A 12,717-nucleotide genomic window follows, 5' to 3' on the forward strand; every position below is an offset into this window, starting at 1 on the left:
GCTACAGGCCAAAAAAAATAGCAAGGCTCTTCATACTCTTAAATGTACCTGGAAATCTTAGCCTCTATCCCATTATGACTCCCTGAGTGTCACTGTATCCTGCTTATGACCCCACCCAGTCCAGAAGCAACACTAACTTCTCCTGGGCTCCTGGCATCCCAAAGCTTTCCTGCTTTGTAGGTTCATCATAAACAACCTGTGCCTCCTGACTCCCACTTTTCATTATTAAAATGTGCTCTTAGCACTGGCCCAAAGGAGAGTTTTCCAGCTACTTCCTAGGCTTGCTGCTGGGGCGATGGTAATGTGTCACAGGACTGGCCTTACTTCCTGGCTGGCACCTGTAATAGTACAAGAAATGCTTTTCTTTTGGAAATCTCTGACTCCAGAGTTTTGGTGAGTTCTTAAGAGTTCTCAACTTTTATTATGAAGATGAAATCTGGATAAAGGGACATTGCGTGCTGAGAAAAGATTGTGGGAAGACACAAGAAAGCGCTCATCTCCAAGCTGAGGAGAGAGCCCTCAGGAGAAACCAAACCTGATACCGATACCCTGATGTTGGACTCATCAGCTCCAGAACTGTGAGAAAATAAATTTCTGTTGCTTATGGGACTTACCTAAAGTATGTTATGATGACAGCCTCCGCAGACTAATATAGGCTGTCTTATACATTTATTAAATATACATTAATTTTAGTGTAATCCATGATATTAAGTTCAGTCCTTAGAAAAACTTCAAACTTGGAGTTGGATTAATGATCATGACCCATTTGACTCTTGATGACTAGGCTCAGTCCAACAGGAATTTCATGGTCCATTAATTAGCAATGGGCATAATCTAATCTTAGCATAAAGAAGTCCTAAAACAAACCATTCTCCAATTCCGTGTAAGATGAGCAGTATTCTTTGCTCACAGAGACTAAGCAGTACATAAGTCTACCATTTGTGAAATGTCCTTTGTCTTCTGGCCTTGCTCTGAGATTTTAAAAGGAACATTTTAATAATTATGAGAGATAGCTTTATAACACAGTAAGAAGCAGAACTGGATGCAAAGGGATCCACAGTAGTCCACAGTCAGAACGTCACACACCGAATCTGCTTCTTTTATCTATCAATGATAACTCACTTCAGGAAATATGCTTCTGAAACTAACTGATGACTGGCAGATTCAAGTGTTGAAAACCAGGTAACTGGTGGTGAATTGACCTATCACCAAGCCTCTGCGGATGAGGTTGACCACACAGCCGGTCCCTAAACCCACTATAAGAGCAGGAGCTGGCTTTGCTCCGAGATCATGCCTGGCCAGCTTGGCTCCCCCCAGTTTTCAGATCCCCAACGCCCATCTCACCCTTTGTGCCATTTGGTCCTAAGCCTTACACCATCTCACCCAGCCTCCCGCCTTCTGCCCACCCACCTTCCTATCTCATTCCACAGTGAGAAAATTGCATCCACTCACTGGATCTCTAGTGCTGTGCACTTACTGATTCTTTTTTTGCCTGTGCTTCTACAAATATTCAAGCCTTTCTATTTCAAAATACTTATTAAGATGCTATTCCAAATATAGTTCTGTCCTAAGAGCAGATTTAAGTGCCAGGGTAAAATATTTTTGCTGTTTCACATATCATTTTAACTCATCTCTGTGATGTTCCTAGGAGGGAATTCTTCTAAGCCTATTTTGAAAATAAAGAAACAGAGGTAAAGTGAGTTGAAATCACTGGCTCAATGCCATGACACAGTAAGAAGCAGAACTATGATATAAACTTAGGTCCTTGTAAACCCAAAATGTGTGGGGGTTTTTCATGACCATTGGCTAGTGCTAGAGGAGCCTTAACTCTTCAATCCTTTTCCCTCACTGCCACCACCACACTAACATCACAGGTTCCCTTGTTTTCAGGGATATGTTCCAAGACGCCCAGTGATGCATGAAACCCACAGACAGTACCAAATCCTGTGTCTTCCCTATAGATATATGATACCCAAGATAAGTTTAACTAATGACAGATTCATGATCAAACCCAGGGCCTCACCTGTTAGGAGAGTGCTCTAATACTCAGCTATGCCCTAGTCTCTTAAACTTTAATTTATAAATTAGGCACATTGAGAGAACAACAATAATAAAATAATTACAATATAGTATAATAAGGCTGGGGATATAGCTCAGCAGCACAGTGCCTGTCTGGCAAGCACAGGATCCTGAGTTCAATCCCTGGTACAAAAAACAGAAAAGAAAAGGAAAAAACCCCAATGTACTATAAGAAAGCTATATGAATATGGTCTCTTTCTGTCTCAAAATCTTATTTTATTTCTGCATTGTCATTTAAAGGCAACAGTTTACAGCTTCGCTCTCGCACATCTTAATTGTCATCATCACTACTACTGTGTTTTGGGCCATCAACTAAAATAAGGGTTGCCTGACACAAGCCCTGTGATACTGGGACTTTTTATGATAAGCAAGTTGCAGCTAAGTGACTAAGAGGAAGAGAACAGGATCCGTGTGAGTACATGGGGCCACGAGGTAACTCATGTTCTGGGGAGGACACAGCAGGTTAGCTTGAGATTGGAGCCTTCAATGTGCTGCTCAGAATGGCATGAAATATAAAATGCATGAGTTGTTTATTTCTGGAATTTTCTGTTTAATATTTCCAAACCATTGTTGACCTTGGGTAACTGAAATGGACAGTAACCACTGAAGTGCTTCAGTACACAGGTTCTGTCTGTGTGGAAAGGAAAACCTAGGATGGGGTGACTGTTGTACCTCTCCCTCACATTCCCTACAGAGCCACACCAGGGATGAAGCCCTGCCTAGGCAGGGAAGGAGTAAGGGCACAGAGAGGGGAAAGCTTTGGTCTCCTCGATTCAGAAGCTAACAAAACTTTCCTCCCTCTCTTTTCTCAGGACTTTCTCTTGGCTGTCGACCTGCTGGTTTTGAATCCCTTATGAATTTGGGGTCCCTTGCATTCCTCACCCCTGTAATGTCCCAAATACTGGCTCTCGGTCTGTCCGACTGGATGTCCTCTGGCTGCGCTACTGAGGGGCTCCCGTGTGTGCTGGCGCTCTGCTCCCAGCCAGTCCTGACAGGGATTCTACCTCCTGTACCTCCACATGCTGTGACAGCTTCCCAAGACGCCCACCCTAGGACCAGAGTTGCTAGGACCCACTACGCCAAAAAAGCAACCAGGTATAATTAATGAAGTGTCCCTAACATGACGAGTGAAAGCAACTAGACTAGCATCAGGCATCTTGAGAGTTACTCTCCACGAAGCACCTGGTGCTCTAGCTGGCCTATAAAGCACCTCTGCACTGAAGCATGTCAGTGGTTTCTGTCCACTGAACCAAACCCAAACTTCTGACTCCTACGTTCACCTCCCACCGCTTCTTGCCTCAATATTAATATCCAGCAATTTTGAAGCAAGTATCATTTCCTTCAAACGCCTGCTGTTTCTTATTTCCTGGCCTTTGCTCATGTTCTGGGATTCCTTCTAGGCTAATTTTCATTCCTCCTTTTAGGATTGTCTCCAGCATTAAATTTCATGAGAACGTTCCCAGCCCCACTAGGCTAGCTTAGCTACCTCTCCGATGTTCTTATATTTCTAGCCCTTGTGTCTCTATACTGTGAGGAAACCAACCTTTAGTGCGTATGTCTCTGCAGAAGAACAAATACTTCTTAAAGACAGTCTTACTGTGTGTGTCCTAGTGTCAGCATTCATTAAACAGTAGACAACTAATAATTATTGAATACTTTTCAATTAAAAAACCCTAAAATATCCAAGGCAACAAAAGTAGAAAAGATATCAATATTTAATCCCTAGCCCTGAGATACTTTCAGTGTGCTGATAGATTCTGACTGTGTAAACTCCTTTAATGTCACCATCACAGCACAGAGCTCTGTTATCCTGGTCCAGAGTAGATGTTAATTGAGAAGTGGTTCTTCCTATTTCTGTGTGTGTAGCATAGAGAAAACTTACAGTGAGAAATCAAATTATTTAACCTCTCAGCTTTTTCTTCAGTAATACTTGTGATAATACTTATAAATAATAATACTTATATTACCCATCTTGAAAGATAATTTCAGTAGTATGTGAAAAGCTCCTACCACAGCTTGGAACATAGTAACCATTAAAAAAACCATTAGATTGAATTGTGAAGAACAGCTACAGTCCATTATTTATATGGGAAAATCCTCTAAATTTCAGAAGTGCAATTTTGAATAGAATGTAACCAGTCTTATTTAATTCCAAAACATATCACTTACCTATGTCCTGCATGAACAGTATCTCTCCAATTACTTACACCTAAATGGAAATTTAAAAGTCACAATATCAGGATAAGAAATTCAGGCTAATCAAGTTTCATCATATTAAAACATGAAACTGTGATATTTACCAAGTTTTATCTTTTTCTGGTGACTGTCTTCTTTCTGTTTTGAGGCAGAAAACAATATGTTAGAAAGGTAACCCAAATATTAAAAGTTTGAAAATTTTACAGATTATTCCTATGTCTAATTTTGAAAAATAAGAAAGGAGGAAATTAATCATACATGCTTACCTTCTGGAAAGATGAACATGAACACTCTTTGTTTGGATGCACAGTCTTCTTCCAAAGATATGTCCAAATTTTTATGAGTATTAACTCAAGAGTAACTACTATGAAAACTATAAGAAAGATTGCCACCCAATGATTTTGAAAAACCCAGGACTCTAGAAAGTCCTGTACTGTCAAAAGTGTCCTAACTTCCAATATACTCCCAATTTTACTCTTAAGGAAATCATATGGCTTTGATATTTTGCAGTAACATGTGAAATAGATTGGTATCTCATTCAGAAGTCCTTGCCACAATGTTTGTACACCCATCTCGTAGCCATGCGTACAGCTCTCCCAGAAAAAGTTTCCAGGACAAGGCAGTGCCTCAACTGTAGCAGTGATTGCTCTGGGTTGCAGGTAAGTGAGGTCCATGTCATAGTGGGCATTAACATAGCTCACAGCAGCTACAGCAAGCATGAAAGTTCATTGGCGAGACACAAAAGGACAAGTACAGTGCATAGCTTTGTAATGCAGGATCATCTGTCAATTTCATAACTCCATAATTCTGTACACAATCTCAGTGTAATTGTATTATCACTGCCTTAAAGTTTAAAAATGCAGAATACGTTTGAATTGATAGCACTTGATATAATTATTTCAATTAATGTATTTTATGCTTCTTTGGGTTCAGAAAAATGTAGTACTAGTTTAGAAAGAATATAGAGTTGACAAATTTAGCAAATAAAGATACTGGATGTGCAATTTAATTTGAATGTCTGCATGAAATTTAAATACTGTACTAATAATTTTTATTATAATTATCCCCCATTACCACCATGTAGGATATAAGGTAACTTGTTTTTTAGGAGCCTGTCTGAATTATTTTTCTGAAAATAGAACGTTTAATTTTATATTTCTTTTTGCTAGAGAGCTCTGTTGGCGAGTTCCCCTTCACCAATCTATTAATATATTTTAAGCCAAAATTAGATGTGATGAATTTTCCTTTTGCAGTGTTGATGGTGTATAATCTTCTTGGTGATTTATTGCATTCTATTTGCCAGTATTTTCTAGCACTTTTGCATCTGTGTTCATTAGGGAGATCAGCCTGTATTTCTCTTTTTTGGTTTGATCCTCCTCTGGTTTGGTATCAAGATAATGCTTGCTTCCAGGAGTGAACCTGGGAGAACTGCTTCTCTTTCAGTTTCATTAAAGAGTTTGAGTAGCAGCAGTGTTAGATGTTTTCTAAATATCTTGAAGAATTCAGCATTGGATCTTTCAGAACCTGGGCTTTTCTCTGTTGGTAGGTTTTTAATTACTACTTCAATTTTGTTGACTGATACTGGTTTATTTATAATTGCATATATTCTTGATTCAGCTTATTAAGTCACATGTATCTAAGACTCTCTCCATGTTTATGTTTTCAATCTTATTAAAATATGAGTTCTTGAAGTAGGTATTGACAATCTTCTGGATTTCTGAAGGATCTGTTGTGATTTCACCCTTTTCATTCCAACTTGTATGAATTTGAGTCTATTCTTTCCTTATTTGAAATAAAATTGGGTATTTGTCACTTTTATTTAATATTTCAAAGAACCAACCTTTCAATTCATTGATTCTATTGTTTTCTTAGTGTCCACTGCATTAGTTTCTATTCCAATCTTTATAATTCCCTCCTTTGCAAAAGCTATAGGACTTGTTTTTCTTTTTTCTAGACGCTTAGGGTTCAACATTATGTTGTTTGAGTACATTGTTTTTCTTATGTTATACCACCACTATAAATTTTTCCTGTAGAACTGCTTTCATCACGTTGCTTAAATTTCAGGATGTTGTATTGGCATTATTATTTAATTGCAGAAAATATTTTCTTCTTTAATTTCACCCATAACCCATTTGTTGGGAGAGTAGTATTTAATTTCCATGTGTTTATCAGATTTGTTCCCCATCAATTTCCAATTTCACTGCACTATGATTCAATAATATGTATTGGGTCTTTTCAGTTCCTTTGCATATACTTATGTTCTGTAAGGTAGCATGTGGTCTGTTTTGGAAAAAGTTCTGAATGCATCTGAGAAAAATGTGTATACTGTGTGGGATGAAACACTGTAGATATTTACTAAGTCCATCTGTTCAAAGATTTGGTTCAGCCCTGATATTTGTTGAATTTTTTCTAGTTGATCAGTCTGTGAGGTATTGACATCCCCCGTTCCAATTGCATTAAACCTTGATATTTTTATATGTTACTGCTTTATATAATTGAGTCTGCTGGGGCTTGCTGCATATATATTTATGATTGTTATCTCTTCCTCTTGGATTGTTCCCTTAACAAGTATTAGTGACCTTTTTTGTCTCTCTTGATAAGTCTTGGTTTGAAATATTTTGTCTACAAATAGAATAGATATTCTACTTTCTTCTGGGTTCCTGTCACATGGAGTACTGTTTTCCCTCTTTTGACTTTTACCCTATTAATTTCTAAGTTAGATGTGTTTCTTGTATGCAGCATTATTGTTGGATGTTTTTCTTGATCCATTCTGCCAGTCTGTTTCTTTTGATTGGTGAGCTGAGATTGTTTACATTGACGGTTATAATTGGTGTATATTGACTTGTCCTTGTCATATTATTTTTCTTTTGTTGGTTCTCTTTTCTTTTCCTTCTGTTAATTTGCTTGCCTTGACTAATGGATTCATTGTATTGGGGTTCATGGAACTGTTGTCCTCATTGTCTTTCTAGAATATCCTTTAGAACTTTTTAGAGTTCTGATTTAGTATTCATGAATTTCCTCAGGTGTTCTTTTTCATGGAATTATCTTATTTCTCCATCAATTTAAAAAGATAGTTTTGTGGGGTGCATCAGTATGGGTTGGAGGTTATTTTCTTTTAGGGCTTGAAATACTTAAAACTCTTTTCAACGTAAGGCTTTGGGTTGAGAAGTCTGCTGTGATTCTGATAGGTCTTCCTTTATAGATGATTTACTTATTTTCCCTAAGAGCTTTTAATATTCTGTTCTTGTGTTGAATTTCTGGAATCTTGACTATTGTGTGCCTTGGTATAGTTTTTTTCTGATCATGCATAACTGGAGTTCTGTATGCCTCACACCCTCTGCATGTCAAATTCTTCTTCCATACCTGGAAATTTTTCTGACATTACTTCTGTGAACGGATTTTCTAAAAATGGTTTTGAGCTTTCTTCTGATTTTTCATTGACTCTAATCAATCTTATGCTGATCTTCTTTCTATTGTGTAGCAGCTGTTGGATTGACTTTTTGTGGTCTCGCTATTTTTAAGAAATCTGTCATTTGATTGTCACTAATTGTAAACCTGTCTTCTGGATGTGTTCTGTCTTCACATTGGTTGCTTCTGTTGCATATACTTTCAATTCTATTTTTAATCTCTTTGATATGTATTAGATTGTTTTATGGAACTTATTTTTTGCTGTGTCGGGGATTCATGGTGTCCATGGTCTGTTTTTGTTTTTTTGTTTTTTTAACTGTGTCTCTTTTAGATTCACTAACCGTGTCCTTCACTATGATCATCATCTCTTTAGTTTCTAAGAAATTATTTCTGATTTTTTTTCTGTTCTCATTCATCTGCTGTTACTTCCGCTGCTACCATTTCAAAAAGTTCAGTGGGTGGTTTTGATATCTTCCACTTAATTCCACCCTGAATTTGCTTTGAGAAAGTGGAGGTCTCGGGTTGCATCTTCTCATTTTCTATTTTTTAAAAATTTGTTTTCTGCATTTATGCTTCTACATTGCTTGTTTGGTAGCATTATTATTAAGACTTCATTAAGAAATGACTACTTTTCAGAGTATATTCTAGTTGTAGCTGGCGTTTGGCTTAAATCTGCTCCAAGAGTGTACCTCTTCAATTTATTAGGGATGAGAAGTTGCTGCCAATTTGGCCTCGCTCTCAGTTCTTTGGTCCTGGACTATGGTATCTTATTCAATCTCAGTACTGTTGTACAAAGAAGAAAAACTACTTCACATTGCTAAAGCAGTGCAATGAGGAATAGCAATAGCTTCAAGCACAGCCTAGAAAATGACAAATTGTGGTAGCTATTACCTTTCCACCTTTAACCACAGGATCAAGAATTATATCACAAAAGCTAAAACAAACCAGAAAATTATACACAGTAACTATTCCCTCCATAGAGCAATTTTACCTGCAGGAGAGAAAATTTAAAAGGGTGAAGAGGAAGAGATAGAGAAGTAGAAGAAAAGAAAGAGATTAGAGGGAAGGCTGCAGGAGAAAGGAAGATTACCCAAGCTTTGGCAAACTGATGAAGATGGCAGGATGTTGGGGATCATAAATTAGAAAGTCACATAGTATCTGTACAGGGTCCTCCTTGCCCTGCCTTATGGGCTGGTTTTGGAATACAGAGATTCCACTTCCTCTCCGTCACCACAGAGATCTTGATGGTCGATGAGACTGTGATGCTCCAGAGCAGGATGAAGCTGCTGAGGACAATTCAAGGGACCCTTGTATCCAGCTGAATCTAATCTTGTTTCTTTCATGATGCTAAACTTGCCCACTCTACCACTGCTCTAAAGTACTTTTCCCCTCCTCATAAACTGGCTAGTAAAATAGTAGCTAACTGGAGATTCTTGGTCTTTGTTCCCAGAGAGCACTGAAGATCCCAGAGTCCTATTTCCTTGCACTTCTTGTTTCTTGCTCTTTTTTTCTTGCCATGGCCATAATTCCAGGCAGGAAACTGAGAAAAACAAACAAACAAAAAAAACAATTAGGCTAACACAGCTTCAGAAAATGGCAATTTGTAATCTAGAATAGAGGAAATTTTATAGAACAATAAATGCAAATATACCGAGGGAAAATCTTGCTGAAATAAGCACAGATAAACAGACGCCACATGTTCTACATGGAAGTTAAAAATGTTGATCTCAGTGATAAGAGTAGAATCATGTTTACTGGAGGCTAGAAAAGTTGGATGAGGGATGAGGGGAGGGTGTGTAATTTGTACAGGAGTACAGTTGGGTAGGAAGAACGACTTCTAATGTGCTACATTACTGTAGATTAACAAGGGTTGAAAACCATTAACTGTATGTTTCAAAACCTAGAAGAGATTATTTGAAATTTTCCAAACAGAAGTGCTTGATATTATGAATAAAAGAATTACCTTGGTCTGATCATTATACACTGTATACATATATGAAAATATGACAGTCCATCAGTGAGCTCAAATGTTAAGTATATATTAAAATACAAAGTGGGAAAAAAAGAAAGAACAATTAGGCTAGTAAAACTGTACAGATAGGAGAAAGAAGGAAAGAAGGAAGGGAAAGAAAAGACATTAATTTGTATATATCCGTAAGACAGCCAAGATGACTATACTACTAATTCTATTGGTTCTTGGAAAAGAACAGTTAATACTCATATGATTAGATCAATTTTGCATGTTCATATCTAGTAATCTAAGCAAACTTTTTGAAGATAACAATACACAATAGAACAACCATTGTTAAATTCCTATCATCCTGTTTGGAAATTCTGTATTTTTATTGTCTTGGGGTGGTCGTTGTCTCTTTTGCTTTTTTTTTTTTTTTCTTTTTTTCTCTAAAAAATTGTTTAGATGAGAACTGATGAAGTTTCAAGAGTGATGGCAGTGCAAACAAAAAGGAGAGATGTTTAAACACTAAAAATAGAAGATCCAGAAACTGGAAAGGAAATGTATCTGTAGACAGGAGAGGGCAGTGGAGTGGTGAAAGAGCCAATGGTTTGGGAGGAAGCCTTTAAAGAAATCTTAAGAAGTTTCTCACGTGGGCACTACAGACATTTTGGAGAGAATTTTTTTGCTGTGGCTATGGCATTACCTTTAGCGACAGCCCTCTCTAATCCTTATGACACCTAGGACCACCACATCCCAGCCCTGACAATCAACAATGTTTAATTTTCATCTCCAGCTTGAAAGAGGTGAGTATTTTGAATGGAGAGTAAGCCTTTTCCTAAGCGTTTATTTCAGCTGTAGAAACTCGGGGATAAACCAGCTTTAAAATGCTATCTATATCATCCTCCTATTTTGAAGCAATTTTTTCTTTTAGTAGTGATCAGGATTGAACTCACACAGAGTTACCTACATTAGTACCATAAGTTTTATCTTTGTTTGGTCACGTGTATTATGTGTACTTTAATTTTGTAAACCTGAATATTATTATAATTGCATAGCCTGGTTAGTAAACTTTTAAATCTATTGTTGTTGTACCTGTATAGTATGTTATAATTCATAATAAATTGCCCTTTTTATTTTCATATTTCACATTGATTTTACTTCTGGTTCACCATATTATTTCATAACTGATTTATAATTTTAATAGACCAGTGATTATTATTCAACAGCTCTGAATTTTTTTCACTTATCATCTTTCGATGCTTAAAATGTCAAATGTTTACTATCTTTAAAATTTGACTTTTCTTAAAAAAATTTAAGTCTTGCTCAGAAAGTAACCCCAAAAGAAACTATATACTAGGTGATGCAGGAAATTTGAATTTCTAGTTGTACATGATTTCATTCTGTAATATAAAATCTTGGGATGCTGATACCTAGGTTTTCATTTTTGATGCTATATTTTAAAAAGTAAAAAGTAACAATTAAAACCTATTGTCTACCAAGGCAAAAAGAATGAGAAACCCTAAAAGAGAAAGTTCTCTAGGCCACCCACAACTGTATGAAATGTCTACCATTAAAAGCATAGGAGAGAAATGAAATCCATGAAACAGATTTAACAGAGATCCAGAGATTAAAAGCTCCACTGAAAGTATGTGCAACAGATTGAACAAAGGACAAGATAGAATTTTTCAGATCTTAAAGACAGAATCACAACTAGTGATCATGAAAAGAAAGATATCTCAAAAATAGCAAGAGACCATGAGAAATCAATCCAACAGCTGAAAGATGAAGCAAAGGAGAATAACACAAGGTTGATTGGGGTCAATGAGAAAGCTGAAGACAGCACAAATGCCATAACAATCATTAATATATATGCACCTAACACAGGAGCACCCAACTATATAAAAGTTATAGGTAGACATGAAAAATCAAATGAGCAATAACACAGTTGTAATGAAAGACCGTAATACTCTATGGTCACAGAGAGATCAACTAGACAGAAAATCAGCAATGAAATACCAGACTGAACCAAACTGTGAACAAAAGGAGTTAATAGGAAGCAGCCACGTCCCGAGGCCATGCCACCACTGGGGGGGAGCTTCAGTGAACCACCCACCTGGGCCTCTCCAGCACTCCAGGAACCCCAAATTGGAAGGACGCAGGTGCCTAGTCCGGTCACTACACCAAGGCACTGGCAGTCAGTGCAGGAAGCACCTGGGATGCAGCAATGGGCTGATTGGGAGAAACACAGGGAAATATCAACATGAAGGAGCAAAATAGTCTCAGTCCTCGGCCCGGGTAAGTTCAAGAGACACAGATACAGTAGAAATCATAAGTCACACACCTGAAATTTCTGAAAAGATAACTACTGAAGTAAAAAGCAATTTGACTCTTAATAAGTGTTTCACTTTACATACCTATGTCTGATGGTCTGGACAGCTATTCTGAAGAGGCATTATGGTAACCATTGTTAATTTCCTATTATCTTTAAGTCCTGCATAATTTTCATTGTTTGGTCAATCTCGTTTTATGAAGTCTGATGGTATGGGCAACTATTTTGAAGTTAAGAGGATATACTACAGTAGCCAGTATTAATTTCCTATTATCTTGTTTTGAAGTCCTGTATCACTTCATTGTTTTGTTTTGATTGGCCTTATTGTTTGGTTTTATTCTCTTTAATTTTTAAAAAAAAAATTCTCAGGCAAAAAAGCAACAGGAAAGTGAGGGAATGGATAAATTTCTTAGAACACCATTTATTATTACAAATTTAACGTCAGCCTCACCATCCTGTGCATTTTATAGGATATATGTATCTCACCATATATCTTAACACTATTCAAAGCCCAGTTCAGGAAAATTTCCCCAGATACAATTAAGCCCTAATCTAACTCTGCCTAGAGTTAGCACATTGGTCTACTGCTTAGCCCTTAATTCTCTCCTTAATTGCGAGTGGCTACCTATGAACTCTGTATACTATGTAATTTAGTTTCCCAGTGCTGAGTATTTCTCCTTGGTAGGGCTTCAGTAAACACTTCCTGAAAGTTGTTCCTTCATTCTAAAAGCAGTGTTTGTACCCCATATCT

At 37.2% G+C, this 12,717-nt stretch overlaps 1 long non-coding RNA gene across 1 annotated transcript; it reads left to right on the top strand.

Moving 5' to 3' along the window:
- Positions 1–183: 183 nt before the first annotated feature.
- Positions 184–12,201, top strand: LOC106025180 (uncharacterized). Its single transcript, XR_001198763.2, has 6 exons — positions 184–578; positions 2,320–2,490; positions 2,892–3,174; positions 4,786–4,934; positions 10,379–10,440; positions 11,618–12,201. It is a non-coding gene; the product is annotated as an uncharacterized LOC106025180 (long non-coding RNA).
- The last annotated feature ends 516 nt before the right edge of the window (positions 12,202–12,717 follow it).

This window comes from Cavia porcellus, unplaced genomic scaffold, assembly GCF_034190915.1.
Source record: "Cavia porcellus strain 051 isolate PalLab524CR breed Dunkin Hartley unplaced genomic scaffold, mCavPor4.1 scaffold_4, whole genome shotgun sequence".
NCBI classification, from domain to species: domain Eukaryota; kingdom Metazoa; phylum Chordata; class Mammalia; order Rodentia; family Caviidae; genus Cavia; species Cavia porcellus.